We start from the raw sequence: 15,769 nt of genomic DNA, 5'->3' as shown, positions 1-15,769 counted from the left end.
CTAACTTTGACACCCATCTGGAATACCTAGACCAGGTGTTCAAGAAGCTTGCCAAGCATGGCCTGAAAACTCAGCCTAAGAAATGTCAGCTCTTGCAGAGGGAGGTGATCTACTTGGGGCTTGCGATAAGTCAAGCAGGGGTGTCCACAGACCCTGAGAATAGCCTCTCTCTGTAACTGGTCCAACCAGAAACAACTGGTACGCTCGTTTGCTGGGTATTACAGACGTTTTATTCTTTCTTTCTCCAGCATGGCTAACTGCTTACTGGCTGGAACCGTGACACTTATACACTGATTCCAGCTTGGGGAGCCTTGGGGCAGTACTTTCTCAAGTCCAAGGTGACAAGGGGAGAGTAATTGCTTATGCCAGCAGGAGCCTGTGTCCTCCAGAGAGGATTGATCAGAACTATAGTTAATTCAAACTTGAACGACTTGCCCTTGTATGGGCAGTGAACAAAAAGTTCAGAGACTATCATAACAACCCGCTGGTCCACCTCGACACAGCAAAACTGAGGGCGGTTTAGCTCGCCAGCTTCCAGTTTCAGGAGAAGTACCGCCCCGGTTGCTCTAACCAGAATGCTGATCATCTACCCAGCATGGAGGGGCAGGTTTGGCTGAGCCAAGAGTTGGAAGAGGAAGGAGATGATTGGGGGAGGATCCAACAGGAGGAACCAAACTTTCGATCACTAGCAGAGTGGGTCAACCAAAATGAAAGGCCCAGTGGAGGGGCACGGAAGGATGCCCATCCAGAGGAGAGGCGATAGTGGAGAGTATTTAGCCCTACAGGATGGTATTTTTGGCCAGAGAGTCCAGGATGAAGTTGAGGAGACCTGGAGGTGGCAGATCCTGGTGCCTAACACTCCAACCAAAAACTTGTGGGAGAGATACCACACCTCAATTGGACACTTGCCGGTCTACCAAACTAGCTTTGAGGCAGGGATTATACTGGCCCCGGCTAGGAGATGATGTAAGACATTGGATTACTGAGTGCCTCCAGTGTGTGCAGAGGAAACCGAGACCAGAGGTAAGAGCATCCCTTGAGCCAATTACTACCAGTTACCCATTGGAGATTTTGGCAATTGACTATCTATCCCTGGGTTGGCCTAGTGAAACTTACCCTTACCTGCTCATCATGACAGATCTGTTTTCTAGATATGGGTGGGCTGTTCCCACAAAATACCAGACTGCAGAGACCCCTGTAAAAGACCTCTGGTCAGCTGTAGTGCAATACTGGGGTTGTCCTGGGCGGATTTTGTCCGATCGGGGGGGCAGCTTTTGAATCCACACTTGTAGCCCAGTTCTGCCAGTTGTATGGTTGTGGCAAGATCCGAATCACTCCCTACCGCCCCCAGGGAACCAGGGCCTGTAAGCGGTTTAATCAAACATTGTTCTCTCTCCTTGGGTCTCTGTAGCAAGATGAGCAGATGCATTGGCCAGAGCAGATACTAATGCTTCTCCAGGCATACAACAACACTGAACATTGCAGCCCCTGGCTTACCCCATTCTTTGTAATGTGTGGCAGGCATGCCCATCTTCCTGTTGATGTGATTTCAGGTGTGGGGGCCCCGATGCTGCAGATGTACCTAGATGGAAGGTTGAGGCACTATGACCAGCTAACACAGGCCTACAGTCAGGTTGAGGCAAGGACCCGACATCAGCAGTCGTGAGACAAACAGCAGTAGGACAAGCGGACGAAGGACCTTCCATTGATGACTGATGATCGGGTGCTCCTGCAGAACTTCTGAAGACGTGATCAGGGTAAACTATCCCCCAATGGCAACCGTAGCCTGCCAGTCCTCTGGCCAGAGAAGAGCCCGCTGCTCCCCCAAGGGTTCAGAATGCTAGAGGTGAGGTGGTGGGGCCCAGAGATCGGGAGGGAGGTGGGCCAGTCCGTAGAACTGACGGCGCCCACTTAGGTACCGGATGCCGTTAGCTAGTTCAGTATAGTCGGGACGACTATAGAGAAAGGGGGGAGAGTTAACAAGATGGATTGGTTGATAAGTGGGTGGAGGGGCTGGTGTGATCAGTCGGACCTGCGGCGAGTTAGCTAATCAATCAGGTAACTGGGGATTAGCTGTAATGCCCTTTAAAAACCCTGTGTTTTGTTGTGTTTGGGGCTGGGAGTTGAGCAGAGAATGTCTCTCCGTGGGGATCTGTCCCCTATGGAAGTTTCCATGTCTTGTCTGCTTGGGTGTTTGCTGTGATCGCGCTGGACAGTGTCTGTGGGAAGTCTTACTGGCAAATGCGAGTGAGGAAGTGGGCAGCTGCCCTAACGATAAACAGGGGCTGTTGAGCTGAAGGGTGATCTGAGAGAAGAGGACTGAGAGAGGCTTTGGTACAACGCACATCTAGGAGCGTTAGCTTCACCAAGTAAGGTATGTGATTCTTCCTGTATTCCCCTTACACTACTCTTTCTCTCTCTGGGCAGTTTTGGCATGTCATTGAAAGCCACTATTGTAGGCGGATTTCCCTGCCATCTGCCTTCCTTTCATTTAGCACCGGAGGCGGGACCAACGGTGACGTCGCCAAGCAGAGTCTCAGACCGTTCGCGTTCCTGGACAGGGAGCTGTGCGGATCTGGATATCGCCATACAGAGACATTTATTTTATTTTGTGGGGATATGGTTCTCGTTAGGCCCTATAAATCGAGAACCTATCCCCAACCTTTCTATATGTTGTCTTGTTTTTCTTTCCCCCTCCCTATTTGTCCCATAACACTAGAGTCTGTTAGAGGGGCTGGCAGAGTAGAGCAGAGCCAAGGGTGGGTCCTATATTGTGTGCAATACCAGAGCAACATTTTTTTGCCTTTCACCATATTGTTTGCAGTGCCTTCCCTTAGAATAACTGTCTTGTTGCGGTGCCATATCAGAATAATTCTCAGTGTGTAGTGGAGTGAGATTTGTAGTGCCTTTCACCATATTGCTGCAGTACCATGTCAGAATAATTCAATGTGCATTGTGTTGCAATGTGTCACTTTTGCATGTGCAGTATATACCTGAGGCAGTCAAGGGGAATGTAACCTACCTGAGGGGATACTCTATTGTGTCGACACACTCCGGGAAATCGTGCAGTTTGCTGTGGGAGGTGGGGAACCTGTGTCCAGTCCATGTTAACCCATGAATTTAAAATAAAACTTACCTTGAGCATACTTACCTGTCCTGGTCTTCTGTGCTGGGGTTGTGTGCTGGAGAACAATACATCCTGTGTTGGCTGGAGTAAAAAGGGGTTCACACTAAACTGTGACATATACTGTACCTAATGTACACAACACTTTTTGTGACAAAACCATCAGTAGACCTAGAGTTGAAAATGGAATGGAAAACCATTCAACTTGTATTTTCTATTCAGTACATGGGAATTTATCTGCAAAATAAATGTTTATGTGCACTACATATTTATCACAACAAGTCAATTTAATGGAAACACAAGTCTGATGGGAAAATGTGCATACTGTGTTTTTGCAGATTTTTGAATATTCACATGAAAATCTGTTGCCAATTGGATATAAACCTAGCTATAGACACCCTAAAGACTGGCCTGTGCTCTAGTCCAGTGTCACTTTGATTATGCCAGCACATCATGCTTCACCAGCAGCCCCAAACATCTAAAGAATAAGCTACAGACCAGCAAAAACAAGCTTGTAAGAATTGTATTTCCACTCCCCCCTCACACTCATCTGGAGGTCGAGCATTTTAAGCAGCTGGGCTGGCTATCTGTAGACAAAAAAGTAGTTTTAATTCAACTTGGTCTGGTCCACAGAATGATCACAGACTCAGCCCCCAATATACAGGTACCTATACACCTACATATTTTTCATTTGTTTGATATGTCCACCAGCATAATACCAGATAGGCTAACATTCACTTTTGTATTAAATATTAGAGTCTATCTGGTAAGAACACATTTTTATATACCGGCTTTGCAGAGTGGAACAAACTACCACAGCAACTCAAAGCCATACCAACCATAACCACTTTTTAAAAGAATGTTAAAAGCTGGCTGACTGCAATTGTATGGTTACAGTAGGAGTTGAAATAAAGCTAGCTGTGGGGTTTATCCAAACAAAGGACTGTCAAACATAAGTGCAATTACTGCCACTAGCTATAAAGCAGGCACTGCGTTCCACGCAGCAACGGTGAGAGGGAGCCCAAGGTGTGGGCCTCAGCTTGAGTGATGACTGAACAACATGATGGAGTAAGCCGCAGAAAACAAAATCGTCTGGAGTATATTTATAATGTGTAATTGATAATATAATAAAGGGTTTGAATAAGTGCAGTGTGACTTCTTTGGGTTTGCAGTGACTTTGCAGGGATACATTTTTCATCTATGAATGGAGGTTGATGTTGTGGCTCAGTCTCCCAAACTACTGAGTTTCTACTGTCCTCACTATTTTGCTCTGCTTTCTGTCAGCTCACACGTTAATTGCTTTATCTGAGACCACTTCAGTCTCTTTTTTTTGCTTCATAGGCTGCGTGACACAGAATTGACATGTACGATTGCAGGCAACATCATTTTATTGAGCTGTGATATATATGTAGTTATGAGCCGTCCTAAATACATACATGCTAGAGCGGGCACAGTGCAGGGAAACATGCCTTACCCTTGGGGCTAGCTAGCGCAGCTGTAGGCCTGTTAGATCAAGTCAACCAGTGGATATGGCTACACGAGCAAGGTCAGCGTGGGAATTGTCAGTGTGGAAAGTCATGTGCCCAAGTGGGATTGGAAACCATAGCGATGGAACCTGACATGTTATGAAACCTGACACTGATTAACCGCATGAAGGTCTTTCTCACTGAAAGCGCATGGAAAATAGATTGAGGCTTTTACAAGAACATGCCATTGGATGAAATCATACAGCGTTAAGAGAGAGGCCATGAGGGCATTATTGACTTGATTAGGGGAAATTTGGATAAAATGTGAGATTTTGAGGAATAGCTGTTATTTGAAGCATTGGTTGAATTGTATCATTGGCTTCGATAACACCAAAACCACTTTAATTATGCACAATATACAGTGCATTTGGAAAGTATTCAGACCCCTTGACCTTTCACACATTTTGTTACTTTACAGATGTATTCTATGAAAGGTATGTTTTTTTTCGCCCATCAATCTACACACAATACCCATAGTGACTAAGCAAAAACAGGTTTTTAGAAAGTTTTGCAAATATATGAAACATAACTAATTGAAATATCACATTTACACAAGTTTTCAGACCCATTACTCGGTACTTTGTTGAAGCACCTTTGGCAGCGATTGCAGCCTCAAGTCTTCTTGGGTATGACACTACAAGCTTGGCACACCTGTATTTGGGAGTTTCTCCATTGTTCTCTGCAGATCCTCTCAACCGCTGTCAGGTTGGATGGGGAGCGTCACTGCACAGCTATTTTCAGGTCTCTCCAGAGATGTTCGATCGGGTTCAAGTTCGGGCTCTGGCTGGGCCACTCAATGACATTCAGAGACTTGTTCCGAAGCCACTCCTGCGTTGTCTTGGCTGTGTGCTTAGGGTCGTTGTCCTGTTGGAAGGTGAACATTCACCCAAGTGAGGTTCTGAGCATTTTGGAGCAGGTTTTCATCAAGGATTTCTCTGTACTTTGCTCCGTTCATCTTTCCCTTGATCCTGACTAGTCTCTCAGTACCTGCTGCTGAAAATCATCCATATAGTATTATGCTGCCAACACCATGCTTCACCATATGGATGGTGCCAGGTTTCATGTGCCTTTTACTGAGGAGTGGCTCCCATCTGGCCACTCTTCCATAAAGGTGTGATTGGTGGAGTGCTGCAGCTGTCCTTCTGGAAGGTTCTCCCATCTCCACAAAGGAACTCTGGAGCTCTGTCAGAGTGACAATCGGGTTCTTGGTCACCTCCCTGACCAAGGCCCTTCTCCCACGATTGTTCAATTTGGCCAGCCAGCAAGCCAGATCTAGGAAGAGTCTTGATGGTTCCAAACTTCTTCCATTTAAGAATGATGGAGGTCACTGTGTTCTTGGGGACCTTCAATGCCGCAGACATTTTTTGGTACCCTTCCCCAGATCTCTGCCTCGACACAATCCTGTCTCAGAGCTCTGTGTGTTGATGAGGAACAATAATTATTTAATACATTTTTTAATAAGGCTGTAACGTAACAAAATGTGGTCGAAGGGAAGGGGTCTGAATAATTTACAAATGCTCGGTTCATTGTACTGTATGTGAACTCCTTACATTCTGATTGCTGTTCGACATCATCTCACTGATATGCTGAACTTGGTCGCACAATGTTGGGGGGGGGCAGGGGGGGTTGGTCAAGTAGAAGGGGTAATGTGGGGGCTTTCTCTGAACTCTTTCCTAATGCCCTACGGCACCTCCACCATTAGCATTCCCCACTGCGACTCGAGTTCATAAGACTAATGTAGTTGCTACCTGGGGACATTAATTGTACCTGACACCAATCTGGGGATTTTGTGCACTCGCACTAATATCACTGTGCCTGCCTGACAAAGCGCCTGGAAAAATTACAAACAAACCCCAAATAACTGCCAGTGTTGCACTGCTATTTGACAGGGGGGGCTCAAGTTCACTTATAATACCAATAAGAAACCCTGGGTTGAGTACAACATTAGGTGGCAGGAAAAGGTGGTCTCTTTAAAAAAAAGTGTCTCCCTCAAGCATATAAGGATGACTTCATCGTCACAGGGCACTTTGAAAAATGAGCCTATGTACTGTCATACATATCTCCATATAATTTCACACCCATTACAATTCCAAGGAAATGTTATGATATACTTAACCAGTGTGTGGGAGTAAGAATAGAGCTAATTTGATCAGGAGTGAAGATGATTATTTGATACACAGGGTGATACTCTGTAAAACAGGGATTTAATTAGTTACCAATAATAAGTCATATTTTGCAGAACCAACAGGAGATGAAATTAACGTGCAACAGAATTATCATATTTCTCATCACACCGTCACCCTGTCCAGTTCTCCTGGCTACCTACTAAAGAAAAAAAGAGGAGAAAGCTGTTCAATTGGAATGGATTGTTGTATTTTATACTGTGGTAGTTTCTTACTCTTTCTCATCAATATCAACAACACATGTGGGAGCATAGTTTATATCCTTATATTCACGAAAAGGAATGGGCTACAGGAAGAAAAATTGTGGTTCCCCGTCTTAAAAAGTCCTGGATTTTTAATTATACCTTCCATTATGGCATTTAATTTGTATTTACATTGGGTTACTTGCTGAATGTTTGATTTGTTTTTTATCCCGAGTTATTATTCATGGTCGTCCCCTTCACTGTGGGCTCAAAAATGATTATCCTCCTTTGTAATAGCATGTACTACCAAGCCACAATAAAGCAAGAGTCATGTAATGAATGCCAGAACTATTCCCATCAGACGGTGTGAAAAATGGCTTCAGAAGGCCCATTCAAAGAGATATGATCATTTGATTTCTCAAATAAGCTCAATGGAAATGCCTGTCTGGTCATTTTAAAAAGCAAATCCATTAATTCTTCTTAATTCACCTTACCATAAATTAAAGGATTTCTGCAGGCCATTAACTCATCCATTAATATATCCAGGATCAAGATCATTGAAACCCGAGGTTAGGATATTTTAAGGGTATTTCTTGAAGATGTCATCTAATGACTATAGAAGGAGTCCTGAAACCTCTCTACTATTAATTGTAAAATGATCTTTCTCCTTCTTATACAAGTAAACAACAAGGAAAAATAAAAGTCACAGGGGCAGATAATCCTGTTGCGAGAAATTAATTTCCATTTCATTTGTTTCGTTATGTTTCAGGCAATTTCAGTACGGTGTCTGGTTGTTTCAGGAGATAAGAAATGTAAGAACGGGGGCAACTGCTGAAGGGAGGTTTTAGGTTAATGTCAGCGCAAAATTGAAACCCACTGATGTACTTTTTAATTTAGAGTGCATGGTGTATGAGGAAGCACAGTTCCAAAGCAGATATAAAACTGTCACCCAGTATGCTGCATGCTTAGCATTTGTACATCACTATCCCACACAAAAGTTAACTCCTCATTATTTGAACAAATATATATTTTCTGAATATAGCCTACAACCACTTTTGTATCAAATACCTTTATTTATTTTTTAAGTCACTTAAAAAAAAGTTGTAGGCATGTCATACCATTAACAGCCGTTACAGAGGACCATCCTACAATAGGAAAGTGGGTGATAAAGGTTCATGGTCCCCCAGACTCCCCACCACACCTCCCCCAGACTCCCCACCACACCTCCCCCAGACTCCCCACCACACCTCCCCCAGACTCTCCACCACACCTCCCCCAGACTCCCCACCACACCTCCCCCAGACTCTCCACCACACCTCCCCCAGACTCCCCACCACACCTCCCCCAGACTCCCCACCACACCTCCCCCAGACTCTCCACCACACCTCCCCCAGACTCCCCACCACTCCTCCCCCAGATTCCCCACCACACCTCCCCCAGACTCCCCACCACACCTCCCCCAGACTCCCCACCACACCTCCCCCAGACTCTCCACCACACCTCCCCCAGACTCCCCACCACTCCTCCCCCAGATTCCCCACCACACCTCCCCCAGACTCTCCACCACACCTCCCCAGACTCCCCACCACACCTCCCCCAGACTCCCCACCACACCTCCCCCAGATTCCCCACCACACCTCCCCCAGACTCCCCACCACACCTCCCACAGACATCCCACTTCAGCCCACTACTTGGTTTTGGTAGACACACAACAGCAAACAAACAAGCAATTACCCTAACAAACAACAAAGGACATAAACAGGAATTATGTTTAAAAAAAATACATATATACAAATATATACACTACCATTCAAAAGTTTGGGTCACATAAAAATATCCTTGTTTTTTTTTAAGAAAGGCACATTTTTTGTCCATTAAAATCACATCAAATTGATCAGAAATAAAGTGTATGTTATGACTTCTGTGAATGGTGGGTGGAGGAGTCAAGCGCAGAGAGCAGGTAATTCCGTATAAACAGAGAACAAGCCCGCACAATACCCAGCGGGCCGAGTGCCCTTACATAGCCTACAAACAAAACTAAACTCAAAACAGGTGTAACCAATTAGACCCAACTAACAGAAACAAAAGGAAAGGGAATCGATGGCAGCTAGTAGGCCGGCGACGACGACCGCCGAGCGCCACCCGAACAGGAAGAGGCACCATCTTCGGCGGGATTCGTGACAGTGTAGACATTGTTAATGTTGTAAATGACTATTGTAGCTAGAATCGGCTGATTTTTAATGGAATATCTACATAGGCGTACAGAGGCCCATTTTCAGCAACCATCACTCCTGTGTTCCAATGGCATGTTGTGTTAGCGAATCCAAGTTTAGAATTTAAAAGGTCAAATTTTTCACTAGATAACCCTTTTGCAATTATGTTAGCGCAGCTGAAAACTGTTGTCTGATTAAAGAAGAAATAAAACTGGCATTATTTAGACTAGTTGAGTATCTGGAGCATCAGCATTTGTGGGTTCGATTACAGGCTCAAAATGGCCAGAAACAAATAACTTTCGTCTGAAACTCATCAGTCTATTCTTGTACTGAGAAATGAAGGCTTGTCCATGCGAGAAATTGCCAAGGAACTGAAGATCTCGTAAAACGCTGTGTAGTACTCCCTTCACAGAACAGTGCAGACTGGCTCTAACCAGAATAGAAAGAGGAGTGGGAGGCCCGGGTGCACAACTGAGCAAGAGGACAAGTACATTAGAGTGTCTAGTTTGAGAAACAGACGCCACACAACTCTTCAGCTGGCAGCTTCATTAAATAGTACCCACAAAACACTGGTTTCAACGTCTACAGGGAAGTGGTGACACCGGGATGCTGGCCTTCTAGGCAGTTGCAAAGAAAAAGCCATATCTCAGACTGGCCAATAAAAAGAAAAGATTAAGATGGGCACTGGACAGATGAACTCTGCCTTAAATGCCAGCATCCCGGAGTCACCTCATCACTGTTGACGTTGAGACTGATGCTGGCCTTCTAGGCAGAGTTCCTCTGTCCAGTGTCTGTGTTCTTTTTCCTATCTACCTGAATTTGTCTAATATGTCTTTCTTTTGCAACTATTGGACTAATGATTACATCATAGATCAGCTAGATGCAGGCAAGATTGTGCAAGGTGGCATTGATTGTGTCAATGTCTGTCACCTTGATTACTCAAATATCTCTCGACCTGTACACCTACATGTACATTGTAGGTGCCCTTCTTTGCGAGGCATTTTAAAACCTCCCTGGTCTTTGTAGTTGAATCTGTGTTGACTGAGGGACCTTACAGATCATTTTATGTGTGTGGTACACACACAAACATCATGTCGAACACTATTATTGCACACAGAGTGAATCCATGCAACCTATTATGTGACTTGTTAAGCAAAGTTTTACTCCTGAATTATTTAGGCTTGCAACAACAAAGGGGTTGAATACTTATTGACTCAAGATATTTCAGCTTTTCATGTTTAATTTGTAATTATGGGATATTGTGTGTAGGCCAGTGACCAAAACATTCAGATGAATCCATTTTAAATGCCGGCTCTAACACAACAAAATGTGGAAAACGTTAAGGGGTGTGAAACTTTCTGAAGGCACTGTACAAAGTGAACAAGAACCATCCTCTGGCTAGGCCCTGACATAGAGTTTTTGTGTTGGGGGACATATTGTAACTGGGAACTGTAGGGGGCAGATCACAAATAAACTCCCTGCTCTGAGCAGCTCTCTACTGACTTGGGACCTCCGTTAAGAGAAGATGAAATTAAGTGAAATAAAAATCATATTAAAAAATATTATAGCCTAACAGGCATTAGTCTACAGCTTGCTGTCAGCTTTGATGGATTCCTCACTTAGTTCAATGAATGTTCTAATGACATTGATAAAATCCCTTGCAACCAAATAGAAGGCATTGGTAACCCAGCGATGGCGAGTCGTTTTTTTTATGTAAACAGAACAAGTTTATATAATATGTATTTTTTTGTGCACCAGAGCACAGTGTTTAGTGCTTTATTTCTGTATGTTTATGCACATATTAGACTGACCTAAAGATATTCAAATATCTGCAGAGTAATAACGCAATTTAAATTCTTTAGTAACAACAAAAGGCAAAAAGACAACAACCATTTTAATAGTCTGATATAGCCTACTGAGTTGCAGGTTGATGTTTATTGGGGTGAGTCTTGTACTTGAGGCAGAACTGAGTGATTTCCGCTAGATGGGCCAGCTGCAAAGTCATAATTGGCTTTATTGTACATTTTTTGTCATCATTTAAGCTTAGGGCTTCATGGTTAGCAATGCGGTTAAAGTTAGGGCTAAGGTTAGGGTTTGATTTTAAACCTGATTTTATGGCTTTATGGCTGTGCCAGCTAGTGACCACTCTGCAAAACTGTCTCCAGAACAAGGTTCATGATGAAAACGCTAATCTGCTACTGAGTTAGCATATTCTCCCAATGTTAATTTAAGTCGGTCTGAAAGATTTAGCATAGTTTTAAAAGGGAGAACCTACACATTCTAAGCAATTATAAGAGCGCTCCTTATATGTGATTCTGACATATGTGTACAATATAAGGTCTATGGAGGCTCACAAGCTATGAATACAAAGATAACTCTGGTAGTGGAGTATAGTGGGTTGGAAATCCTTCAGTATTCACTGACCACTCTGCTATTTCATCTTCTCTCAACTATTTTTCTAGTTTGGGGAAAACACTTTCTATCACTGTCAGGTTGGGCAAGGATAAAAACCTCCACTAGTGGATTATCTGTCTCCCTGCTCCACTGCTGCCCCCAAGTAATAAAATACTGGACTACACTATCTTCTACTATACTGCACCAGGCCTTTATTTTGAAAGTTCTGAAACTTGATGTATTTTCCTTGATTATTTTTGAACTACAAACTGAGTTCGTGGTGATAGATCTCATGCCTGTGACCCTAAAGGAGTCCTAGAATCAGATTGATTGCGGGTGTCCATCAAGCTGCATAATTATTTCATACTTGAATAAGGCTTGAATACACCAGTTCTGGTAATTGCCTGGCTTGAACAATCAAATACGGGGATTTCTTTGCTTTGTTTCAGTTTGGTTGCATGTTGTAAAAAGATAGAGTGAGATACAGACAGGTACAATTGACTCTACTGCATACTGTAGGTCGACATACATGTTTAGTGAACCAAAGGATTTACTATACTGCACGTAAACTGACTGTGCAAAAAAAATATATAAAACCTTTCAATCTGTTTAATTAAGACAGCTTAGTGGTGGCACCGGTTTCAGGGTATTTAAGCTAATTACAGTATTAATTACAGCATTAATTAAATGACATAATTGCCTTTCAAAACAATGACTCCTGTACCCCTGGTAAGGTAAAGGGTTAATTTACTATGAACCAAGCATGCATTATTTACACGCTTCAATGAATAATACATTTAAGAAGTAGGCTTGTAAATTTAACGACACAAAGCAAAGCAAAGCTTAGAATCAAAGCAAGGCTGATTTAAATATATGTCTCTGATGGATATTATTTGAGTTATGGTTACAGCAGAGTGGGAGCACTCATTTTTTTCTGCACCTCAGTAAAACACAGGGGAATAGATACATTCCCCCTTACAAATCACCCGTTAAAACTATAGTCTAAAGAAAAATAGAAATATGTTACTGTGGTATATGATTATGTGATGTGATTTAGCCTTCAATGTAAATCGTTGGTTTAGTTTTTACATATCATGTCTGTGTTTGTTCGTCCAATATTTAGTCCGTTATGGATTTGCCTCAGGTACCGTCCATGGTGACCAAATGTATTCTGAAAGTAACACAACAGAACATTGATTTTATTCAACGTTATAAAAGGAACAGACCGTTATAATTATCACTAGTATTCTAAATGTAGATCTTAGCCATGCCTCATCACCTGTGCTCAACTGTGCCTGGCCATAACCTATTTACCTCTTCTCTCTCCTCAGTCATTTATACTGACAGTGTGCTGTGTTATTTATAGCTAGCAGTATTCATGTAATCCAGAGTCAATCATTCCAGCAGGTTAATGATCAATTAGGGGATGATAGCTTTGCAAAGCTTTGTTTCATAATCTACTCTCGGAGCTGTATTTATATTCTGCAAACCTACAATTTCACAAGACTGATTATTGGGACTATTCTGAAATGAAGTGCGTCTTTGGAAGAAACAATAACACTACATTCGCACAGAGTGGTGGCAAGACAATGTATATGTGTGTGTGTCCCAAAGAGAGGGGGGAAGCAGGAGGAAGATAAAGCATCTAGGAACCCACGTGATGCTGCAACACTTTACATTTCCCCGGCCCAGACATCTGAAGAAAAAAATTACATCTCAGTCTGACGAGTGACTAATCAAGGCAAGCGAAATGGTGCTGCAATAAATTACTCCGGTGTGGAATAAACCACAAAAACAGACTGATGATAATAAATGTAAATTATTTCTCCAAAGAAATTTTCTTGGTACATGAGTAATACGAACCATCAGGAAGGAGTCTTCCTTAACATTAATTATAGAAAATGACAAGTGAGCTGACAAGTAGGAAGGCTCATTATCTGAGAACATATTCACAACTTTGCAATTTGTGTGGGTTGGACTCCAGCTAAATTAATCTGCTTTCTTTGCATGAGCCCCTTCTAATTTTCTTGTTATTAACAAGTTTGCAGTATCACTCCATGATTGTCACCCTACTCAGGTTTCTCGCAGTGTTCGGGTAACCGTGGTTTCATTTCAAAAGGATCAGGTCTCATTATGTGCTCTCCAGCACGTGTCCGATTCTACAAGGTTGCTTTTAATAAGGTTAATTAATAATTTTACCTTTTCCTCCACTTTTGGCCCAGTTGCCTCCTATTATCACTGTGTTTCATGAAGATGAGCTTTTAAAAGATGGGGAGGCTTACCAAGGAAAGAAGGTGCATGGAAATTATGGTATTTGGGTCATAATGCTATTTGTATTTTATTGCAGTGCTTCCTACTGCTTTCAGAATGTTACTGCTTGAGGATAACCTCTAGATAATAGTGTTCATACAGTGCCTTCAGAAAGTATTCATACCCCTTGACTTATTCTACAGTTTGTTGTGTTACAGCCTAAATTCAAAATGGATTAAATATATTATTTCTCTCACCGATCTACACACAATACCCCATAATTACAAAGTGAAAACCTGTTTTTTTAAATGTTTTTTTTTTCAAATGTATTGAAAATGAAATAGAGAAATATCTAATTTACATAAGTATTCACACCCATGAGTCAATACATGTTAGAATCACCTTTAGCAGTGATTACAGCTGTGTATCTTTCTGGGAAAGTCTCTAAGAGCTTTGCACATCTGGATTGTACAATATTTGCTCATTACTATATTCAAAATTCTTCAAGCTCTGTCAAATTGGTTGTTGATCATTGCTAGACAACTATTTGCAAGTCTTATCATATATTTTCAAGCAGATTTACAGTGCCTTCCTAAAGTACTCACACCCCTTAACTTTTTCCACATGTTTTGTGTTACATTACAGCCTTATTATAAAATGGATTAAATAAAAAAAATCCTCAGAACTCTTAACACAATACCTCATAATGACCAAGCGAAAACATGTTTTTAGACATTTTTGCAAACGTATTAAAAATAAGAAACAGAAATACCTTATTTGCATAAGAATTCAGACCCTTTGCTATGAGGCTTGAAATTGAGCTCAGGTGCATCCTGTCTTCATTGATCATCCTTGAGATATTTCTACAACTTGATTGGAGTCCACCTTTGGTAAATACAATTGATTGGACATGATTTGGAAAGGCACACACCTGTCTATATAAGGTCCCACAGTTGACAATGCATGTCAGAAAAACAAAAAAAACAAGCTATGACATGGAAGGTGTTTTATGTTTTAAATTTTAATAAATTGGCAAACATTTCTATAAAACTGTTTTTGATTTGACATTGTGGGTTATTGTGTGTAGATTGATGGGAAAAACATATATTTAATCAGTTTTAGAATAAGGCTGTAACATAACAAAATGTGGAAAAAGTCAAGGGGTCTGAATAAATTCCGAAAGGCACTGTAAGTCACAACTGTAACTCGGCCACTCAGGAACATTCACTGTCTTCTTGTTAAGCAACTCCAGTGTAGATTTTGCCTTGTGTTTTAGGTTATTGTCCTACTTAAACGTGACTTCACTTCCCAGTGTCTGGTTGAAAGCAGACTGAAGCAGGTTCTCTGCTAGGATTTTGACTGTGCTCCATTCCGTCCTTTTTTATCCTGAAAAACTCCCCACCACAAAAAAAGTGAATTGCTTTGCCACGTATTTTGCAGTATTATTTTAGTGCCTTTTTGCAAACAGGATGCATGTTTTGGAATATTTGTATTCTGTACAGGCTTCCTTCTATTCACTCTGTCAATTAGGTTAGTATTGTGGAGTAACTACAATGTTGTTGATCCATCCTCTCCTATCACCGCCATTAAACTATGTAATTGTTTTAAAGTCACCATTGGCCTTCCTCTCTGGCATCTGAGTCACGAAGGACGCCTGTATCTTTGTAGGGACTGGATGTATTGATACACCATCCAAAGTGTAATTAATAAATTCACCATGCTGAAAGAGATATTCAATGTCGGCCTTTTTTTTATTACCCATCTACCAATAATGTAGGTGCCCTTCTTTGCGAGGCATTGGAAAACCTCCTTGGTCTTTGTAGGCGAATATGTGTTTGAAATTCACTGCTCGACTGAGGGACATTACAGATAATTGTATGTGTAGTTACAGAGATGA

This window comes from Oncorhynchus masou, chromosome 1 (assembly GCF_036934945.1).
Source record: "Oncorhynchus masou masou isolate Uvic2021 chromosome 1, UVic_Omas_1.1, whole genome shotgun sequence".
Taxonomy (NCBI): domain Eukaryota; kingdom Metazoa; phylum Chordata; class Actinopteri; order Salmoniformes; family Salmonidae; genus Oncorhynchus; species Oncorhynchus masou.
The sequence above is the reverse complement of the archived record's forward strand: the minus strand, read 5'-3'. Positions refer to the sequence as shown.